Source organism: Scyliorhinus canicula, chromosome 13 (genome assembly GCF_902713615.1).
Source record: "Scyliorhinus canicula chromosome 13, sScyCan1.1, whole genome shotgun sequence".
NCBI lineage: Eukaryota > Metazoa > Chordata > Chondrichthyes > Carcharhiniformes > Scyliorhinidae > Scyliorhinus > Scyliorhinus canicula.
In genome coordinates, this window is record NC_052158.1 from 28,513,593 (window position 1) to 28,533,067 (window position 19,475).

The following is a 19,475-nucleotide window of genomic DNA, read 5'->3' on the forward strand; positions in this document are numbered from 1 at the left end:
TCCGGGTCTTTACCCCGCTTCAATATCAGAGATATAGTGACTTGCGACATTGTCGGCGGCAGGGTCCCTCTGTCCCTTGCCTCATTGAAAACCCTCGCCAAGACCGGGCCCACCAGCTCAGAGAACTTCCTATAAAACTCTACTGGGTATTGTTGCGCATTTTACTGGAGTGTATTAACACGCCTCCGTTTAAAGGCCGTGTGCTTAACACTGCTATGGCTCTGTGTATGTAATTATGCTCAGGAGTCCCCAGGTGCCGTATTTAGACACCTCACAAGTATATCAAGGTCAGGTTCAAAGTCATAAATCTGTACACCGATTAGTAAGTCCAAACGATTGATATTTATTATGACAAATAATAAATACACATGCATACGCTAAAGAGACTAACTTACTTCTAATACTAAACAACTAAAATACTTATCTAGACAGGAACAGGCAAGGTCAGGGAGCAAGGCCTTCGTCCCATTCTTGGTCTGCAACTCTCAGGTATTTAAAGTTGTCAGGGTCTAGCAAAGTCTGGATCCCGTAGCGAGCGTCGTAGTGGCACTTACAGTTCGATGGCTGATGGCTCAATGGCTGGTGATGGAACTGGAGTCAGGATGCGATGTATCAGCAAAGTGGAGCCGGAGCGAAAACAGACCGAACCATGTGCGGGGTCTACTTTTATAGGTCCCCCAAAGTCCGTGACCCTTCGGGGCGGTCCTGTGACCTGCCATGTATCGATTGGGCCTTTTCCCAATCGATATCTTCCAAACCCCCCAATCTGAGGGTCGCTTCTCGATGGGTGGGGCGGTGCCTATGGTTCTTTGTGTTGGATACTATGGTGCCGTTCTGTCTGGGCGTCTACTCAAAAGTATCCATTCATACTTAAATGTTTCTATTGTGTGGGGTCTGGATCTGGATCACCTCATTACTATGTAGATCTTGTTGCCATTTACACCTTTGGCTGACACTCTGCACCTGGCCACAAACTGGTTTCTGTGTGTGCAGAATGCTAATTAGCCTTCTGCAAACTGCTTGTCCTTGCTAAGACTGTTTTCTCCCTGCAGCCTTAGCAGTTCTCCATTTTGTAGCCCAGTGTCCATCTTAGGTGGCTACAGTATCCATCCGGCCCCGGGGACTTCCCCGACTGCATGGCCTTTAGGCCCCCCAATACCTCCTCTACTCTAATCGGGGCCCCCACTCTTCCACTCGCCCCCCCCAACTGTTGGGAATGTTAACCCGTCCAGAAACCTTTTCATCCCCTCCGGTTCTTCCGGCGGCTCCGAAGTATACAGCTTACGATAGAAGTCCTGGAATACCCTATTCAATTCTGCCGGATCCTCCACTTTGCGCCCCCCCTCGTCCCTCACTCTACCTATTTCCCTGGCCTCCTCCCTCCTCCTGAGTTGCTGTGCTAACAGTCTGCTAGCCTTTTCCCCATGCTCGTACACCACTCCCCTCGCCTTCCTAAGCTGTTCCACAGCCCTGCTCGTGGATAGTGCCCCCTGTTCCGCCTGTAGTCTCTGCCTCTCCCTGAGTAAGACCTCCCCCGGGGACTCCGCATGCTCTTCATCTATCTGACCCATTTCCCTGATCAATCTATCCATCTCTGCCCGGTCTGCCTTGGCTCTGTGGGCCCCAATTGAAATCAGCTCCCCCCGCACTACTGCCTTTAGCGCCTCCCACAAGGTCACCGCTGAGACCTCCCCAGTGTCATTCACCTGCAGGTAATTTTTTATACATTTCCGAAGCCTCTCGCAGATCCCCTCCTCCGACAGCAGTCCCACATCTAGCCTCCATTGCGGGCGTTGATAGCTCGCTCCCCCGAACTGCAGGTCCACCCAATGCGGGGCATGGTCTGAAATGGTAATTGCTGAGTATTCCGTGTTCTTTACCTCCCCCATACAGTCCCTGCTTAGTACAAAGAAATCTATCCTGGAATATACTTTATGGACGTGCGAGTAAAACGAGTAGCCCCTTCCTGTTGGCTGTCCATCTCTCCAGGGGTCCACTGCCCCCATTTGCTCCATAAACCCTTTCAGCTCCCTTGTCATTGCTGAGAGTCTACCCGTTCTGGGACACGACCGATCCAAAGTCGGGTCAAGGACCATGTTAAAGTCCCCTCCCATTATTAGCCTGCGAGAATCCAAGTCCGGGATCTTCCCCAGCACTCTTTTAATTAAGTCCACGTCATCCCAGTTCGGGGGCATATATATTCACCAGCACCACTCTTCTCCCCTCCAGTCTGCCCCGTACCATCAGGTATCTGCCCCCCCTGTCTGCGGATATGCCCTCTGCCTCAAATTGCACGCGCTTGTTGATCATGATTGCCACCCCCCTGGACTTCGAGTCCAAGTCCGAGTGGAAGACCTGGCTAATCCAGCCCTTACTTAGCCTGGTCTGGTCTGACACTTTCAGATGTGTCTCCTGCAACATAATTACGTCTGCCCTCAGGGCCCGCAAGTGCGCGAACACCCGCGCTCTCTTAACCGGCCCATTCAGTCCCTTGACGTTCCAGGTGATCAGCCTGGTCGGGGGGCACATCCCACCCCCCCCACCCCGCCGGTCAGCCATAGCCTTTCTCGGGCCGGCCCCTGACCCGTGCGTCGCGCCATTCCTGGCCCGCCCTTTGGCTGCCTCCACCCTCGACCTTCTTTCCAGTGCCTATTTCAAGTCCCTCTCCCGTCAGAAGAACAACCCCCCCCTCCCCTAACCCCATCCCCCGATACCCCCACCCCTGCCATCTACTGGCTGTAACTTCCCCCCCCATCTGACTCCCTTGACTAGCCAATCTGCTAGCCCAGTGACTCAACACTCCGGCGCCTTCCTGTCTCATTCCCATTGTTTCCCCGTCCTCCTCCCTACCCACTGGGGCAAGCCGGCTCCAGTGTCTTCCGCAAACTGCACAAAAAGCACAAACCAGCCCAAACAGGAAAAAAAAACACAGAAAAAAGAGAAAAAGCACATAAATGTCCATGAACAAAGGAAAGAGTCTCAAATGGGCCTCTTTGGCCCAGCAAACCGTTGAGCAGCAGTCCAGGCACATTCGGCGTTCCTTCCCACAGAAATCCTCGGGCCCTAACTCGCGTCCTTGGGGCCTCCTTTCGGGACCAGCCCCAGGTCCCTCACAAAATCCATCGCTTCTTCGGGCTCGGAGAAGTAGTGGTGTTGACCCTGGTGCGTGACCCATAGCCGAGCTGGGAACAGCAGACCAAACTTCACGTGCTTCTTGAACAGCACCTCCTTGACATTCTTAAAGGCTGCTCGCCGCCGAGCCACCTCCTGGCTTAGGTCCTGATAAGTGCGGAGAACACTGTTGTTCCACGTGCTGCTCCTGGCGCTCTTTGCCCACTGCAGCACCCGCTCCTTGGCCACGAACCTGTGGAACCTAATCACCATCGGGCGGGGGGGTCCGCCCGGCCGCCCCTGCCTTGCCTGCACTCTGTGTGCCCCCTCCAGCTCCAGCGGTCGCGGAAAGGCTTCGGCCCCCATCAGCTGCTTCAGCAGGTCTGCTACAAATGCTGCAGCATCAGCTCCCTCAGCCCCCTCCGGGAGGCCAACCATCCTCAGATTGTTCCTGCGGACTCTATTCTCCAGCTCCTCCACTGTGTCCAGCAGTCTTCTCTGCCGCTCTTTCAGGCCATCAACTTCTATCGCTGCAACCGTTTGTTCATCCGCCTGCTTCTCCACCGCCTCTCCCAGCTCCTTAACTTTAACATCCTGGGCGTCCAGCCTCTGGTTCAGCTGATCCACCGCTTTCTGGATTGGGTCCAAGCTGTCCCGCTTCAGCGCTTCAAAACTGGACTTCATTACCTGCAGCATGTTATCCAGCGCCAGCTGGATTGCTGAGTCCGGGGTCCGTGTGCCCGCCATCTTAGGTCCCAGGTAATTTTCTTCAGGTCCTTGTCTCTGTCCCTTTTTCTCCTTCTTCTTCTGCCTTCTGGAATCCCGCTGTTCCATGTGCCACAGCCCGCTCCTCAGCACCTTTGCTGCCGCCTTCCTTCGCCCAGCTCCTTAAATGTTACCTCCTGGGCTTCTGAAGTGGGTCCAAGCTGTCCCTCCTCAGCAACTCCAAACTTTTTTTCTTTGTCCTGGAGGAAGGAAGGTCCGTGGGTCTGCCATATTACCCTTCAGGTCAGTTTCCTCCTTGCCTCCGTCTCTCTCTTTCTTCCTCTACCTGCTGGCCTCCCACGATTCCATCCGCTGCAGCCCGCTCTTCTCTTCTTTCACGGCAGCCTTTTTGCCGCCCCCGTGGTCCCGCTATCGCGGGGAATCAGCTGTTAAGCCCCGCCGGAGTGAGAGCCCGCCGAATGTGCGGCTCACTCGAACATCGCCGCCACCGGAAGTCTCCTTGGAGATCCTCCTTGACATCAACCCCCATCGACTGCAGCTGGAGTAAGTTTTGCATGCTTTTCTGGAGCCTGGTCGTGACCCCTCGTCTCTCTCTCACCTTTTGTACGCCCTTGAGGATGAAGAACCTTTTGATGTTCCCCTTGATTGCTTCCCACCAGAGATGTGGAGACTCAAAGAGGGGTTTCACGGTTCTCCAACCTTTGTAATCCCTTTTGAGTTCCTGGAGGTTCTCTGGGGTCAACAGTTTTACATTTAGCTTCCATGTCCCCCTGCCCACCCCCTGGTTTTCCTGCAGGTGGCAGTCAGCCGGTAGGAGGCAGCGGTCAGAGAAGAACACCGGCTTGACATCGGTGGGCCTGACCATGAAAGCACGGGACACAAAAAAGAAATCTATTCTGGAACGGACGGACCCATCTGGCCGTGACCATGTGTATCTATGCTACGCTCCGTCTGCAGGGTTGCTGAAGACGTCGAGCAGCTTGGCGTCTTTTACCGTTTCCATCAGGAGTCTGGACATAGCGTCTAGTTTGCTGTCGGCTCTGCCGGATCGTCCAGCCGCATCGATGATGCAGTTGAAGTGTCTTTAATACTTCGCACATTAATTGATGCAATTTTAAAACCCATTTTAAAAAGAGTAGATTTACCAGTCTCAGATTTCAGAGTCCATTTCAGTTGGTTGTTCCAGCTGTTCAAAGTTCCCCGTCATGCTGGTGGTGTTCTCAAAATGTTTCACAGTTTCAGGGTTTAGGAAGCTGTCATTGTCCTCAGTGTGGCCTTGAACCTGATGGATGTGTATTGTGGAGGGGGTGGGGGTGTAGCCGTTGTGCCCGGCGTGGCAGTCAGTGGGTGTTGGGGTTGTAGGCCGGTTCCCATTGTCCAGGGGTTGGTGCTCTGGTCGAGTTTTGTTTTCGTTCCTGTCTGGGGGTTCTGTGGTCTGGGGGTTCTGTGCATCCCCTCCCACATTGGTGCTTTGCCTCTTTAATTGAGGCCTATTCTTAGATTGCTCGCCTTCATCGCAGGAGTTGTCGGCGCTGTTGAGTTGCCACTTTTTACCATTCCCCGTCAGGGGTTTCTTTGTTTCATTTTTCATTTTCCTCTTTCCTTTTTTTGTGTTCGCCATTTCCCAGCACTCCTCACTCTTTGTTCCATCCTCGGTTGTCGCGTGTTCCTCGCCAGATGGGAGTGGGGTTGTTTTGTCAGGCTGTGCTGGGGCCTCCACATTCTGTTGAGGGTCTTTCTGTAGAATTTCGGCATTCTGTGGTGTGGTGTCTTTGTCGATGGAGGGTGCCTGTACCTCCTGTGTGGTTGCCTTTTTGACTCCACCGCTGATGATTTGCGCATAGGTTGCCCCACGTTTTGGGCAGTCCCTGTAGAGATGGCCGGCCTCCCCACACAGGTTGCAGTTCTAGTCTTGCTTACAGTCCTTTGTCATGTGCCCCTCCTGCTTGTAGTTTTTGCAGAAGGTGACGTTGCAGTTGGCGGCCATGTGCCCCGCTTTGCCACAGGTGTGACATACTCGTGGCTGCCCCCCGTAGTAGAGGTAGCCTCGGTTTCCTCCAATGGCAAACCTGGAGGGTGGGTGCAAGATGGTTCCACTGGCATTCGTTCTCAGGGTTACCTTGACCTGGTGCTCGCATGTCTTGATGCCAAAGGTGTCCTTTAGTTGTATGCTGTCACTTTTCAAGTCGACGTACCTGGTGAGGAACGTAAGCACATCAGACACGGGGACGTGGGGGTTGTACGTGTGCAGCGTAACAACCCGGTTTCTCTGCGACGGTAGCGTGAACAGAGGCTCCGCAGTCAGGATAGACAGGGGGCTCTGGTTGCCTTTTCCTTTAAACACATCCAAGAACTTGGTGCAATCAGCTACATTCCTGAAGGTGACATCGAAGTTACCGTTGTTGGGGAAATCTTGCAAGCAGAAGATATCTGTTGCTTGAAACCCGCAGCAGTCGATCAGTACCCGCTTCACGAAGAAGATTTGATCCACAGGCGACTTCCCTTCTGACTTCCTCACTGTGACTCAGACAGTGTTTCGCACTCCTCAGCCTGGTGGTCGGGATGCAGCAGTGGTCATAGCTCCGACGTTGGCTCTTGACTGTACCGGCGTTAGGCCCAAACCAAAGGTTTAGACCAGCATGAAGAACCACCAATAGCAGCCGAGCTCAAACGTTTCTTCAGTCTTCAGTCCCTCCAATCCACGATCGACATCCATTTTGAAATCCTCAGCTTCCCACGATCAGGTGCGCTACACTTTATCTTTGCCAAAAGACCAAGAAGCCTTTCTTTGTGTTGTCTACAATACTGCTAATCGCCAGCTGACAGATAAGCATGCCCGAAAACTCTCACACCCTCCCCTCCCACATCACCTACCACCTTTCACGGTTACACTACCTCAGTTTTCAAACTCAGAACCTCGCCCTGTTCATATGTATTTCCATTCTGTGGTTCATTATCCTTCTGAGGACTACACACTTGAATGTAGCTCTCGCTGAAGAAGGAAAGCTGTTTGAGAGAGTCTCTGTTGGTATTTACATATTGAGGCGAAAAGGAATTGAGCCGCCTTCCTGGAACGTTGTCTGCAATACGGCTAATCGCCAGCTGGTGGGGCTGCTCCCTGAGAACTCAAGCAGACTCAGTCCACTGGCAAGACAAGGAGGAGTCATGTTGCCTCAACGAAGAATTTGCTGAATGCAATAAATGACGTTGATGGGACGGGGATTGCTGGAAGGAGTGCGGGGAGTGGCGAAGTTGAGAGGCAAATTGGTGCTCCGAATTTGGCGGCCACAGAAAAAAAAATAACAGGAAGGTAAATGCGTGGGTGCATATTTTGTAGGGGACTGCCGTGGGAGGTTTGGGGGTCAGTTTGAGGCAATAATAAAAGGTGCGGAGAAGAAATGTTTGGTGAATGGAAGAAAAGTATTCGTAGCTGGATTCTTGCTCGGAGGAAAGGGAAATACAGTACTGGCAGGCAAGTTAATCACAAAGACAGAATCGGCGAGAAAACAATGCAGCAGTCTGTGAGTGTAGTGAATTGACGGGTTTTATATTGTGTTTTTGCTTCGTACATCAGGGGAGAGCGCGAACGCAGTCCCCCACTACCACAAATTTTGCAGTGGAGTATCCCGCATTTGAGGACATCGCAGGCGTCAGAACACCCGAAGTGCAATGGGATAGCCTCGTCCTGGGCGAACCACCTTCTTGATCATGGTTTCACCCCTGCCAAATAAGTATGCCTGAAAACTCTCACACCCTCCCCTCCCACATCACCTACCACCTTTCACGGTCACACTACCTCAGTTTTCAAACTCAGAAACTCGCCCTGTTCATATGTATTTCCATTCTGTGATTCATTATCCTTCTGAGTACTACACACTTGAATGTAGCTCTCGCTAAAGAAGGAAAGCTGTTTGAGAGTCTCTGTTGATATTTATATATTGAGGTGAAAAGGAAATGAGCCGCCTTCCTGGAACGTTGTCTGCAATACAGCTAATCGCCAGCTGGTGGGGCTGCTCCCTGAGAACTCAAGCTGACTCAGTCCACTGGCAAGACAAGGAGGAGTCATGATGCCTCAACCAATTAGTTGCTGAATGTAATAAATAACGTTGATGGGACGGGGATTGCTGGAAGGAGTGCAGGGAGTGGCGAAGTTGAGAGGCAAATTGGTGCTCCGAATTTGGCGGCCACAAAAAGGAAAAATAACAGGAAGGCAAATGCGTGGGTGCATATTTGTAGGGGACTGCTGTGGGAGGTTTGGGGGTCAGTTTGAGGCAATAATTAACGGTGCGGAGAAGAAACATGGTGAATGGAAGAAAAGTATTCGTAGCTGGATTCTTGCTCGGAGCAAGGGGAAATACAGTACGGGGAGATAGGTTAATAACAGACAGAATCGGTGAGAAAACAATGCTGTGAGTCTGTGAGTGTAGTGAATTGACGGGTTATTATATTCTGTTTTTGCTTCGCACATCAGGGGAGAGCGCGAACGCAGGTCCCCACTACCACAAATTTTGCAGTCGAGTATCCCGCATTTGGGGACATCGCAGGCGTCAGCACACCCGAAGTGCAATGGGCTAGCCTCTTCCTGGGCAAACCACCTTCTTGATCATTGTTTCACCCCTGCCAGGTAAGTATGCCTGAAAACTCTCACACCCTCCCCTCCCACATCACCTCCCACCTTTCACGGTCACACTACCTCAGTTTTCAACTTCAGAACCTCGCCCTGTTCATATGTATTTCCATTCTGTGATTCATTATCCTTCTGAACACTACACACTTGAATGTAGCTCTCGCTAAAGAAGGAAAGCTGTTTGAGAGAGTCTCTGTTGATATTTATATATTGAGGTGAAAAGGAAATGAGCCGCCTTCCTGGAACGTTGTCTGCAATACGGCTAATCGCCAGCTGGTGGGGCTGCTCCCTGAGAACTCAAGCTGACTCAGTCCACGGGCAAGACAAGGAGGAGTCATTATGCCTCAACCAATTATTTGCTGAATGTAATAAATGACGTTGATGGGACGGGGATTGCTGGAAAGAGTGCGGGGAGTGGCGAAGATGAGAGGCAAATTGGTGCTCCGAATTTGGCGGCCACAAAAAGGAAAAATAACAGGAAGGCAAATGCGTGGGTGCATATTTGTAGGGGACTGCTGTGGGTGATTTGGGGGTCAGTTTGAGGCAATAATAAAAGGTGCAAAGAAGAAACGTTTGGTGAATGGAAGGAAAGTATTAGTATCTGGATTCTTGCTCGGAGCAAGGGGAAATACAGTACGGGGAGACAGGTTAATTACAAAGACAGAATCGGTGAGAAAACAATGCAGCAGTCTGTGAGTGTAGTGAATTGACGGGTTATTATATTCTGTTTTTGCTTCGTACAGTTTGATGCAATAATAAAAGGTGCGGAGAAGAAACGTTTGGTGAATGGGAGAAACGTATTCGTATCTGGACTCTTGCTCGGAGGAGAGGGAAATACAGTACTTGCAGGCAGATTAATTCCAAAGACAGAAGAATCGGTGATAAAACAATGCAGCAGTCTGTGAGTGTAGTGAAATGAAGGAGTATTATATTCTGTTTTTGCTTCGTACATCAGGGGAGAGCGCGAACGCAGTCCCCACTACCACAAATTTTGCAGTCGAGTATCCCGCATTTGGGGACATCGCAGGCGTCAGCACACCCGAAGTGCAATGGGATAGCCTCGTCCTGGGCGAACCACCTTCTTGATCATGGTTTCACCCCTGCCAGGTAAGTATGCCTGAAAACTCTCACACCCTCCTCTCCCACATCACCTACCACCTTTCACGGTCACACTACCTCAGTTTTCAAACTCAGAACCTCGCCTGTTCATATGTATTTCCAATCATAGAACATAGAACGATACAGCGCAGTACAGGCCCTTCGGCCCTCGATGTTGCACCGACATGGAAAAAAAAACTGAAGGCCATCTAACCTACACTATGCCCTTATCATCCATATGCTTATCCAATAAATTTTTAAATGCCCTCAATGTTGGCGTGTTCACTACTGTTGCAGGTAGGGCATTCCACGGCCTCACCACTCTTTGCGTAAAAAACCCACCTCTGACATCTGTCCTATATCTATTACCCCTCAATTTAAGGCTATGTCCCCTCGTGCTAGCCACCTCCATCCGCGGGAGAAGGCTCTCGCTGTCCACCCTATCTAACCCTCTGATCATTTTGTATGCCTCTATTAAGTCACCTCTTAACCTTCTTCTCTCTAACGAAAACAACCTCAAGTCCATCAGCCTTTCCTCATAAGAGTTTCCCTCCATACCAGGCAACATCCTGGTAAATCTCCTCTGCACCCGTTCCAAAGCTTCCACGTCCTTCCTATAATGAGGCGACCAGAACTGTACGCAATACTCCAAATGCGCCGTACTAGAGTTTTGTACAACTGCAACATGACCTCATGGCTCCGGAACTCAATCCCTCTACCAATTAAGGCCAACACACCATAGGCCTTCTTCACAACCCTATCAACCTGGGTGGCAACTTTCAGGGATCTATGTACATGGACACCGAGATCCCTCTGCTCATCCACACTACCAAGAATTTTACCATTAGCCAAATATTCCGCATTCCTGTTATTCTTTCCAAAGTGAATCACCTCACACTTCTCCACATTAAACTCCATTTGCCACCTCTCAGCCCAGCTCTGCAGCTTATCTATGTCCGTCTGTAACCTGCAACATCCTTCCGCACTGTCTACAACTCCACCGACTTTAGTGTTGTCTGCAAATTTACTCACCCATCCTTCTGCACCCTCCTCTAGGTCATTTATAAAAATGACAAACAGCAACGGCCCCAGAACAGATCCTTGTGGTACGCCACTCGTAACTGAACTCCATTCTGAACATTTCCCATCAACTACCACTCTGTGTCTTCTTTCAACTAGCCAATTTCTGATCCACATCTCTAAATCACCCTCAATCCCCAGCCTCCGTATTTTCTGCAATAGCCGACCGTGGGGAACCTTATCAAATGCTTTACTGAAATCCATATACACCACATCAACTGCTCTACCCTCGTCTACCTATTCAGTCACCTTCTCAAAGAACTCGATAAGGTTTGTGAGGCATGACCTACCCATCACAAAACCATGCTGACTATCCCTAATCATATTATTCCTATCTAGATGATTATAAATCGTATCTTTCATAATCCTCTCCAAGACCTTACCCACCACAGACGTTAGGCTCACCGGCCTATAGTTACCGGGGTTATCTCTACTCCCCTTCTTGAACAAAGGGACCACATTTGCTATCCTCCAGTCCTCTGGCACTATTCCTGTAGCCAATGATGACCTAAAAATTAAAGCCAAAGGCTCAGCAATCTCTTCCCTGGCTTCCCAGAGAATCCTAGGATAAATCCCATCCGGCCCCGGGGACTTATCTATTTTCACCTTGTCCAGAATTGCCAACACTTCTTCCCTACACACCTCAATGCCATCTATTCTAATAGCCAGGGTCTCAGCATTCTCCTCCACAATATTATCTTTTTCTTGAGTGAATACTGACGAAAAGTATTCATTTAGTATCTCGCTTATCTCCTCAGCCTCCACACACAACTTCCCACCACTGTCCTTGACTGGCCCTACTCTTACCCTAGTCATTCTTTTATTCCTGACATACCTATAGAAAGCTTTTGGGTTTTCCTTGATCCTACCTGCCAAAGACTTCTCATGTCCCCTCCTTGCTCGTCTCAGCTCTCTCTTTAGAGCCTTCCTCGCTTCCTTGTAACTATCAAGCGCCCCAACTGAAACTTCATGCCTCATCTTCACAAAGGCCTCCTTCTTCCTCTTAACAAGAGATTCCACTTCTTTGGTAAACCACGGTTCCCTCGCTCGACCCCTTCCTCCCTGCCTGACTGGTACGTACTTATCAAGAACATGCAATAGCTGTTCCTTGAACAAGCTCCACATATCCAGTGTGCCCAACCCTTGCAGCCTACTTCTCCAACCAACACATCCTAAGTCATGTCTAATGGCATCATAATTGCCCTTCCCCCAGCTATAACTCTTGCCCTGCGGGGTATTCTTATCCCTTTCCATCACTAACGTAAAGGTCACCGAATTGTGGTCACTGTTTCCAAAGTGCTCACCTACCTCCAGATCTAACACCTGGCCTGGTTCATTACCCAAAACCAAATCCAATGTGGCCTCGCCTCTTGTTGGCCTGTCAACATATTGTGTCAGGAAACCCTCCTGCACACATTGTACAAAGAACGACCCATCTAATGTACTCGAACTATATCTTTTCCAGTCAATATTTGGAAAGTTAAAGTCTCCCATAACAACTACCCTGTTACTTTCACTCTTTTCCAGAATCATCTTCGCCATCCTTTCCTCTACATCCCTAGAACTATTAGGTGGCCTATAGAAAACTCCCAACAGGGTGACCTCTCCTTTCCTGTTTCTAACCTCAGCCCATACTACCTCAGAAGAAGAGTCCCCATCTAGCATCCTTTCCGCCACCGTAATACTGTCCTTGACAAGCAGCACCACACCTCCCCCTCTTTTGCCCCCTTCTCTGAGCTTACTAAAACACCTAAACCCCGGAACCTGCAACAACCATTCCTGTCCCTGCTCTATCCATGTCTCTGAAATGGCCACAACGTCGAAGTCCCAGGTACCAACCCATGCTGCCAGTTCCCCTACTTTATTTCGTATACTCCTGGCATTGAAGTAGACACACTTCAAACCACCTACCTGAACACTGGCACCCTCCTGCAAAGTCAAATCTGTGCTCCTGACCTCTATACTCTCAATCTCCCGTACCCCAAAACTACAATCCAGGTTCCCATGCCCCTGCTGAATTAGTTTAAACCCCCCCAAAGAGCACTAACAAACCTCCCCCCCAGGATATTGGTGCCCCTCAGGTTCAGATGTAGACCATCCTGTCTATAGAGGTCCCACCTTCCCCAGAAAGAGCCCCAGTTATCCAGAAATCTGAATCCCTCCCGCCTGCACCATCCCTGTAGCCACGTGTTTAATTGCTCTCTCTCCCTATTCCTCATCTCACTATCACGTGGCACGGGCAACAACCCAGAGATAACAACTCTGTTTGTTCTCGCTCTGAGCTTGCATCCTAGCTCCCTAAAGGCCTGCCTGACATCCTTGTCCCCTTTCCTACCTATGTCGTTAGTGCCAATGTGGACTACGACTTGGGGCTGCTCCCCCTCCCCCTTAAGGACCCGGAAAACACGATCCGAGACATCACTTTCCTTTGCACCTGGGAGGCAACATACCAAACGTGAGTCTCTCTCGCTCCCACAAAATCTCGTATCTGTGCCCCTGACTATTGAGTCCCCAATTACTAATGTTCTACTCCTTTCCCCCCTTCCCTTCTGAGCAACAGGGACAGACTCCGTGCCAGAGGCCCGTACCCCATGGCTTACCCCTGGTAAGTCCCCCACCCCACAAGTATCCAAAACGGTATACTTGTTACTCAGGGGAACGACCGCAGGGGGTCCCTGCACTGACTGCTTCTTCCCAGTCCCTCTTACAGTTACCCATCTATCTCCAGTCTTTGGTGTAACTACTTCCCTGAAGCTCCTATCTATGACCCCCTCTGCCTTCCGAATGATCCGATGTTCATCCAGCTCAAGCTCCAGGTCCCTAACACGGTTTTTGAGGAGCTGGAGTTGGGTGCACTTCCCACAGATGAAATCAGCAGGGACACTGACGGCGTCCCTCACCTCAAACATTCTGCAGGAGCATTATTCTGTGATTCATTATCCTTCTGAGCACTACACACTTGAATGTAGCTCTCGCTAAAGAAGGAAAGCTGTTTGAGAGAGTCTCTGTTGGCATTTACATATTGAGGCGAAAAGGAAATGAGCCGCCTTCCTGGAACGTTGTCTGCAATACGGCTAATCGCCAGCTGGTGGGGCTGCTCCCTGAGAACTCAAGCTGACTCAGTCCACTGGCAAGACAAGGAGGAGTCATGATGCCTCAACCAAGAATTTGCTGAATGTAATAAATGACGTTGATGGGACGGGGATTGCTGGAAGGAGTGCGGGGAGTGGCGAAGTTGAGAGGCAAATTGGTGCTCCGAATTTGGCGGCCACAAAAGGAAAAATAACAGGAAGGTAAATGCGTGGGTGCATATTTGTAGGGGACTGCTGTGGGAGGTTTGGGGGTCAGTTTGAGGCAATAATAAAAGGTGCAAAGAAGAAACGTTTGGTGAATGGAAGAAAATTATTAGTATCTGGATTCTTGCTCGGAGCAAGGGGAAATACAGTACGGGGAGACAGGTTAATTACAAAGATAGAATCGGTGAGAAAACAATGCTGTAAGTCTGCGAGTGTTTTGAATTGACGGGTTATTATATTCTGTTTTTGCTTCGTACATCAGGGAAGAGCGCGAACGCAGTCCCCCACTACCACAAATTTTGCAGTCGAGTATCCCGCATTTGGGGACATCGCAGGCGTCAGCACACCCGAAGTGCAATGGGATAGCCTCGTCCTGGGCGAACCACCTTCTTGATCATGGTTTCACCCCTGCCAGGTAAGTATGCCTGAAAACTCTCACACCCTCCTCTCCCACATCACCTACCACCTTTCACGGTCACACTACCTCAGTTTTCAAACTCAGAATCTCGCCCTGTTCATATGTATTTCCATTCTGTGATTCATTATCCTTCTGAGCACTGCACACTTGAATGTAGCTCTCGATAAAGAAGGAAAGCTGTTTGAGAGAGTCTCTGTTGGTATTTACATATTGAGGTGAAAAGGAATTGACCCGCCTTCCTGGAACGTTGTTTGCAATACGGCTAATCGCCAGCTGGTGGGGCTGCTCCCAGAGAACTCAAGCTGACTCAGCCCACGGGCGAGACAAGGAGGAGTCATTATGCCTCAACCAATTAATTGCTGAATGTAATAAATGACGTTGATGGGACGGGGATTGCTGGAAGGAGTGCGGGGAGTGGCGAAGTTGAGAGGCAAATTGGTGCTCCGAATTTGGCGGCCACAAAATGGAAAAATAACAGGAAGGTAAATGCGTGGGTGCATATTTGTAGGGGACTGCTGTGGGAGGTTTGGGGGTCAGTTTGAGGCAATAATAAAAGGTGCAAAGAAGAAACGTTTGGTGAATGGAAGAAAAGTATTAGTATCTGGATTCTTGCTCGGAGCAAGGGGAAATACAGTACGGGGAGACAGGTTAATTACAAAGACAGAATCGGTGAGAAAACAATGCTGTGAGTCTGTGAGTGTAGTGAATTGACGGGTTATTATATTCTGTTTTTGCTTCGTACATCAGGGGAGAGCGCGAACGCAGTCCCCCACTACCACAAATTTTGCAGTCGAGTATCCCGCATTTGGGGACATCGCAGGCGTCAGCACACCCGAAGTGCAATGGGATAGCCTCGTCCTGGGCGAACCACCTTCTTGATCATGGTTTCACCCCTGCCAGGTAAGTATGCCTGAAAACTCTCACACCCTCCCCTCCCACATCACCTACCACCTTTCACGGTCACACTACCTCAGTTTTCAAACTCAGAACCTCGCCCTGTTCATATGTATTTCCATTCTGTGATTCATTATCCTTCTGAGCACTACACACTTGAATGTAGCTCTCGCTAAAGAAGGAAAGCTGTTTGAGAGAGTCTCTGTTGATATTTATATATTGAGGTGAAAAGGAAATGAGCCGCCTTCCTGGAACGTTGTCTGCAATACGGCTAATCGCCAGCTGGTGGGGCTGCTCCCTGAGAACTCAAGCTGACTCAGTCCACTGGCAAGACAAGGAGGAGTCATTATGCCTCAACCAATTATTTGCTGAATGTAATAAATGACGTTGATGGGACGGGGATTGCTGGAAAGAGTGCGGGGAGTGGCGAAGTTGAGAGGCAAATTGGTGCTCCGAATTTGGCGGCCACAAAAAGGAAAAATAACAGGAAGGCAAATGCGTGGGTGCATATTTGTAGGGGACTGCTGTGGGAGGTTTGGGGGTCAGTTTGAGGCAATTATAAAAGGTGCGAAGAAGAAACGTTTGGCGAATGGAAGAAAAGTATTCGTAGCTGGATTGTTGCTCGGAGGAAAGGGAAATACAGTACGGGAGACAGGTTAATTACAAAGACAGAATCGGTGAGAAAACAATGCTATGAGTCTGTGAGTGTAGTGAAATGAAGGGGTATTATATTCTGTTTTTGCTTCGTACATCAGGGGAGAGCGCGAACGCAGTCCCCCACTACCACAAATTTTGCAGTCGAGTATCCCGCATTTGGGGACATCGCAGGCGTCAGCACACCCGAAGTGCAATGGGATAGCCTCGTCCTGGGCGAACCACCTTCTTGATCATGGTTTCACCCCTGCCAGGTAAGTATGCCTGAAAACTCTCACACCCTCCTCTCCCACATCACCTACCACCTTTCACGGTCACACTACCTCAGTTTTCAAACTCAGAATCCTCGCCCTGTTCATATGTATTTCCATTCTGTGATTCATTATCCTTCTGAGCACTGCACACTTGAATGTAGCTCTCGATAAAGAAGGAAAGCTGTTTGAGAGAGTCTCTGTTGGTATTTACATATTGAGGTGAAAAGGAATTGAGCCGCCTTCCTGGAACGTTGTCTGCAATACGGCTAATCGCCAGCTGGTGGGGCTGCTCCCTGAGAACTCAAGCTGACTCAGTCCACTGGCAAGACAAGGAGGAGTCATTATGCCTCAACCAAGAATTTGCTGAATGTAATAAATGACGTTGATGGGACGGGGATTGCTGGAAGGAGTGCGGGGAGTGGCGAAGTTGAGAGGCAAATTGGTGCTCCGAATTTGGCGGCCACAAAATGGAAAAATAACAGGAAGGTAAATGCGTGGGTGCATATTTGTAGGGGACTGCTGTGGGAGGTTTGGGGGTCAGTTTGAGGCAATAATAAAAGGTGCAAAGAAGAAACGTTTGGTGAATGGAAGAAAAGTATTAGTATCTGGATTCTTGCTCGGAGCAAGGGGAAATACAGTACGGGGAGACAGGTTAATTACAAAGACAGAATCGGTGAGAAAACAATGCTGTGAGTCTGTGACTGTAGTGAATTGACGGGTTATTATATTCTGTTTTTGCTTCGTACATCAGGGGAGAGCGCGAACGCAGTCCCCCACTACCACAAATTTTGCAGTCGAGTATCCCGCATTTGGGGACATCGCAGGCGTCAGCACACCAGAAGTGCAATGGGATAGCCTCGTCCTGGGCGAACCACCTTCTTGATCATGGTTTCACCCCTGCCAGGTAAGTATGCCTGAAAACTCTCACACCCTCCTCTCCCACATCACCTACCACCTTTCACGGTCACACTACCTCAGTTTTCAAACTCAGAACCTCGCCCTGTTCATATGAATTTCCATTCTGTGATTCATTATCCTTCTGAGCACTACACACTTGAATGTAGCTCTCGCTAAAGAAGGAAAGCTGTTTGAGAGAGTCTCTGTTGGTATTCACATATTGAGGTGAAAAGGAATGAGCCCGCCTTCCTGGAACGTTGTCTGCAATACGGCTAATCGCCAGCTGGTGGGGCTGCTCCCTGAGAACTCAAGCTGACTCAGTCCACGGGCAAGACAAGGAGCAGTCATTATGCCTCAACCAATTATTTGCTGAATGTAATAAATGACGTTGATGGGACGGGGATTGCTGGAAAGAGTGCGGGGAGTGGCGAAGTTGAGAGGCAAATTGGTGCTCCGAATTTGGCGGCCACAAAAAGGAAAAATAACAGGAAGGCAAATGCGTGGGTGCATATTTGTAGTGGACTGCTGTGGGTGGTTTGGGGGTCAGTTTGATGCAATAATAAAAGGTGCGGAGAAGAAACGTTTGGTGAATGGGAGAAACGTATTCGTATCTGGATTCTTGCTCGGAGGAGAGGGAAATACAGTACTTGCAGGCAGGTTAATTACAAAGACAGAATCGGTGATAAAACAATGCAGCAGTCTGTGAGTGTAGTGAAATGAAGGGGTATTATATTCTGTTTTTGCTTCGTACATCAGGGGAGAGCGCGAACGTTGAGGCAATAATAAAAGGTGCAAAGAAGAAACGTTTGGTGAATGGAAGAAAATTATTAGTATCTGGATTCTTGCTCGGAGCAAGGGGAAATACAGTACGGGGAGACAGGTTAATTACAAAGACAGAATCGGTGAGAAAACAATGCTGTGAGTCTGTGAGTGTAGTGAATTGACGGGTTATTATATTCTGTTTTTGCTTCGTACATCAGGGGAGAGCGCGAACGCAGTCCCCCACTACCACAAATTTTGCAGTCGAGTATCCCGCATTTGGGGACATCGCAGGCGTCAGCACACCCGAAGTGCAATGGGATAGCCTCGTCCTGGGCGAACCACCTCTTGATCATGGTTTCACCCCTGCCAGGTAAGTATGCCTGAAAACTCTCACACCCTCCTCTCCCACATCACCTACCACCTTTCACGGTCACACTACCTCAGTTTTCAAACTCAGAATCTCGCCCTGTTCATATGTATTTCCATTCTGTGATTCATTATCCTTCTGAGCACTGCACACTTGAATGTAGCTCTCGATAAAGAAGGAAAGCTGTTTGAGAGAGTCTCTGTTGGTATTTACATATTGAGGTGAAAAGGAAATGAGCCGCCTTCCTGGAACGTTGTCTGCAATACGGCTAATCGCCAGCTGGTGGGGCTGCTCCCTGAGAACTCAAGCTGACTCAGTCCACGGGCAAGACAAGGAGGAGTCATTATGCCTCAACCAATTATTTGCTGAATGTAATAAATGACGTTGATGGGACGGGGATTGCTGGAAGTAGTGCGGGGAGTGGCGAAGTTGAGAGGCAAATTGGTGCTCCGAATTTGGCGGCCACAAAATGGAAAAATAACAGGAAGGTAAATGCGTGGGTGCATATTTGTAGGGGACTGCTGTGGGAGGTTTGGGGGTCAGTTTGAGGCAATAATAAAAGGTGCAAAGAAGAAACGTTTGGTGAATGGAAGAAAAGTATTCGTATCTGGATTGTTGCTCGGAGGAGAGGGAAATACAGTACGGGAGACAGGTTAATTACAAAGACAGAATCGGTGATAAAACAATGCAGCAGTCTGTGAGTGTAGTGAAATAAAGGGGTATTATATTCTGTTTTTGCTTCGTACATCAGGGGAGAGCGCGAACGCAGTCCCCCACTACCACAAATTTTGCAGTCGAGTATCCCGCATTTGGGGACATCGCAGGCGTCAGCACACCCGAAGTGCAATGGGATAGCCTCGTCCTGGGCGAACCACCTTCTTGATCATGGTTTCACCCCTGCCAGGTAAGTATGCCTGAAAACTCTCACACCCTCCTCTCCCACATCACCTACCACATTTCACGGTCACACTACCTCAGTTTTCAAACTCAGAATCTCGCCCTGTTCATATGTATTTCCATTCTGTGATTCATTATCCTTCTGAGCACTGCACACTTGAATGTAGCTCTCGATAAAGAAGGAAAGCTGTTTGAGAGAGTCTCTGTTGGTATTTACATATTGAGGTGAAAAGGAATTGACCCGCCTTCCTGGAACGTTGTCTGCAATACGGCTAATCGCCAGCTGGTGGGGCTGCTCCCTGAGAACTCAAGCTGACTCAGTCCACTGGCAAGACAAGGAGGAGTCATGATGCCTCAACCAAGAAATTTGCTGAATGTAATAAATGACGTTGAT

General features: G+C 49.5%; 9 non-coding genes across 9 annotated transcripts; all 9 read right to left on the bottom strand.

The window, feature by feature from the left end:
* Positions 1-7,408: 7,408 nt before the first annotated feature.
* Positions 7,409-7,572, bottom strand: LOC119976841. The gene has a single exon (XR_005463020.1). It is a non-coding gene; the product is annotated as a U1 spliceosomal RNA (small nuclear RNA).
* A 733-nt stretch (positions 7,573-8,305) lies between these two features.
* Positions 8,306-8,469, bottom strand: LOC119976839. The gene has a single exon (XR_005463018.1). It is a non-coding gene; the product is annotated as a U1 spliceosomal RNA (small nuclear RNA).
* A 948-nt stretch (positions 8,470-9,417) lies between these two features.
* LOC119976823 lies at positions 9,418-9,579 on the bottom strand. The gene has a single exon (XR_005463003.1). It is a non-coding gene; the product is annotated as a U1 spliceosomal RNA (small nuclear RNA).
* Positions 9,580-14,197: 4,618 nt separating this feature from the next.
* Positions 14,198-14,361, bottom strand: LOC119976816. The gene has a single exon (XR_005462996.1). It is a non-coding gene; the product is annotated as a U1 spliceosomal RNA (small nuclear RNA).
* A 739-nt stretch (positions 14,362-15,100) lies between these two features.
* Positions 15,101-15,264, bottom strand: LOC119976917. The gene has a single exon (XR_005463073.1). It is a non-coding gene; the product is annotated as a U1 spliceosomal RNA (small nuclear RNA).
* Positions 15,265-16,002: 738 nt separating this feature from the next.
* On the bottom strand, positions 16,003-16,166 carry LOC119976919. Its single transcript, XR_005463074.1, has one exon. It is a non-coding gene; the product is annotated as a U1 spliceosomal RNA (small nuclear RNA).
* A 740-nt stretch (positions 16,167-16,906) lies between these two features.
* On the bottom strand, positions 16,907-17,070 carry LOC119976824. Its single transcript, XR_005463004.1, has one exon. It is a non-coding gene; the product is annotated as a U1 spliceosomal RNA (small nuclear RNA).
* A 962-nt stretch (positions 17,071-18,032) lies between these two features.
* Positions 18,033-18,195, bottom strand: LOC119976836. Its single transcript, XR_005463015.1, has one exon. It is a non-coding gene; the product is annotated as a U1 spliceosomal RNA (small nuclear RNA).
* Positions 18,196-18,932: 737 nt separating this feature from the next.
* Positions 18,933-19,096, bottom strand: LOC119976920. Its single transcript, XR_005463075.1, has one exon. It is a non-coding gene; the product is annotated as a U1 spliceosomal RNA (small nuclear RNA).
* Positions 19,097-19,475: the final 379 nt, after the last annotated feature.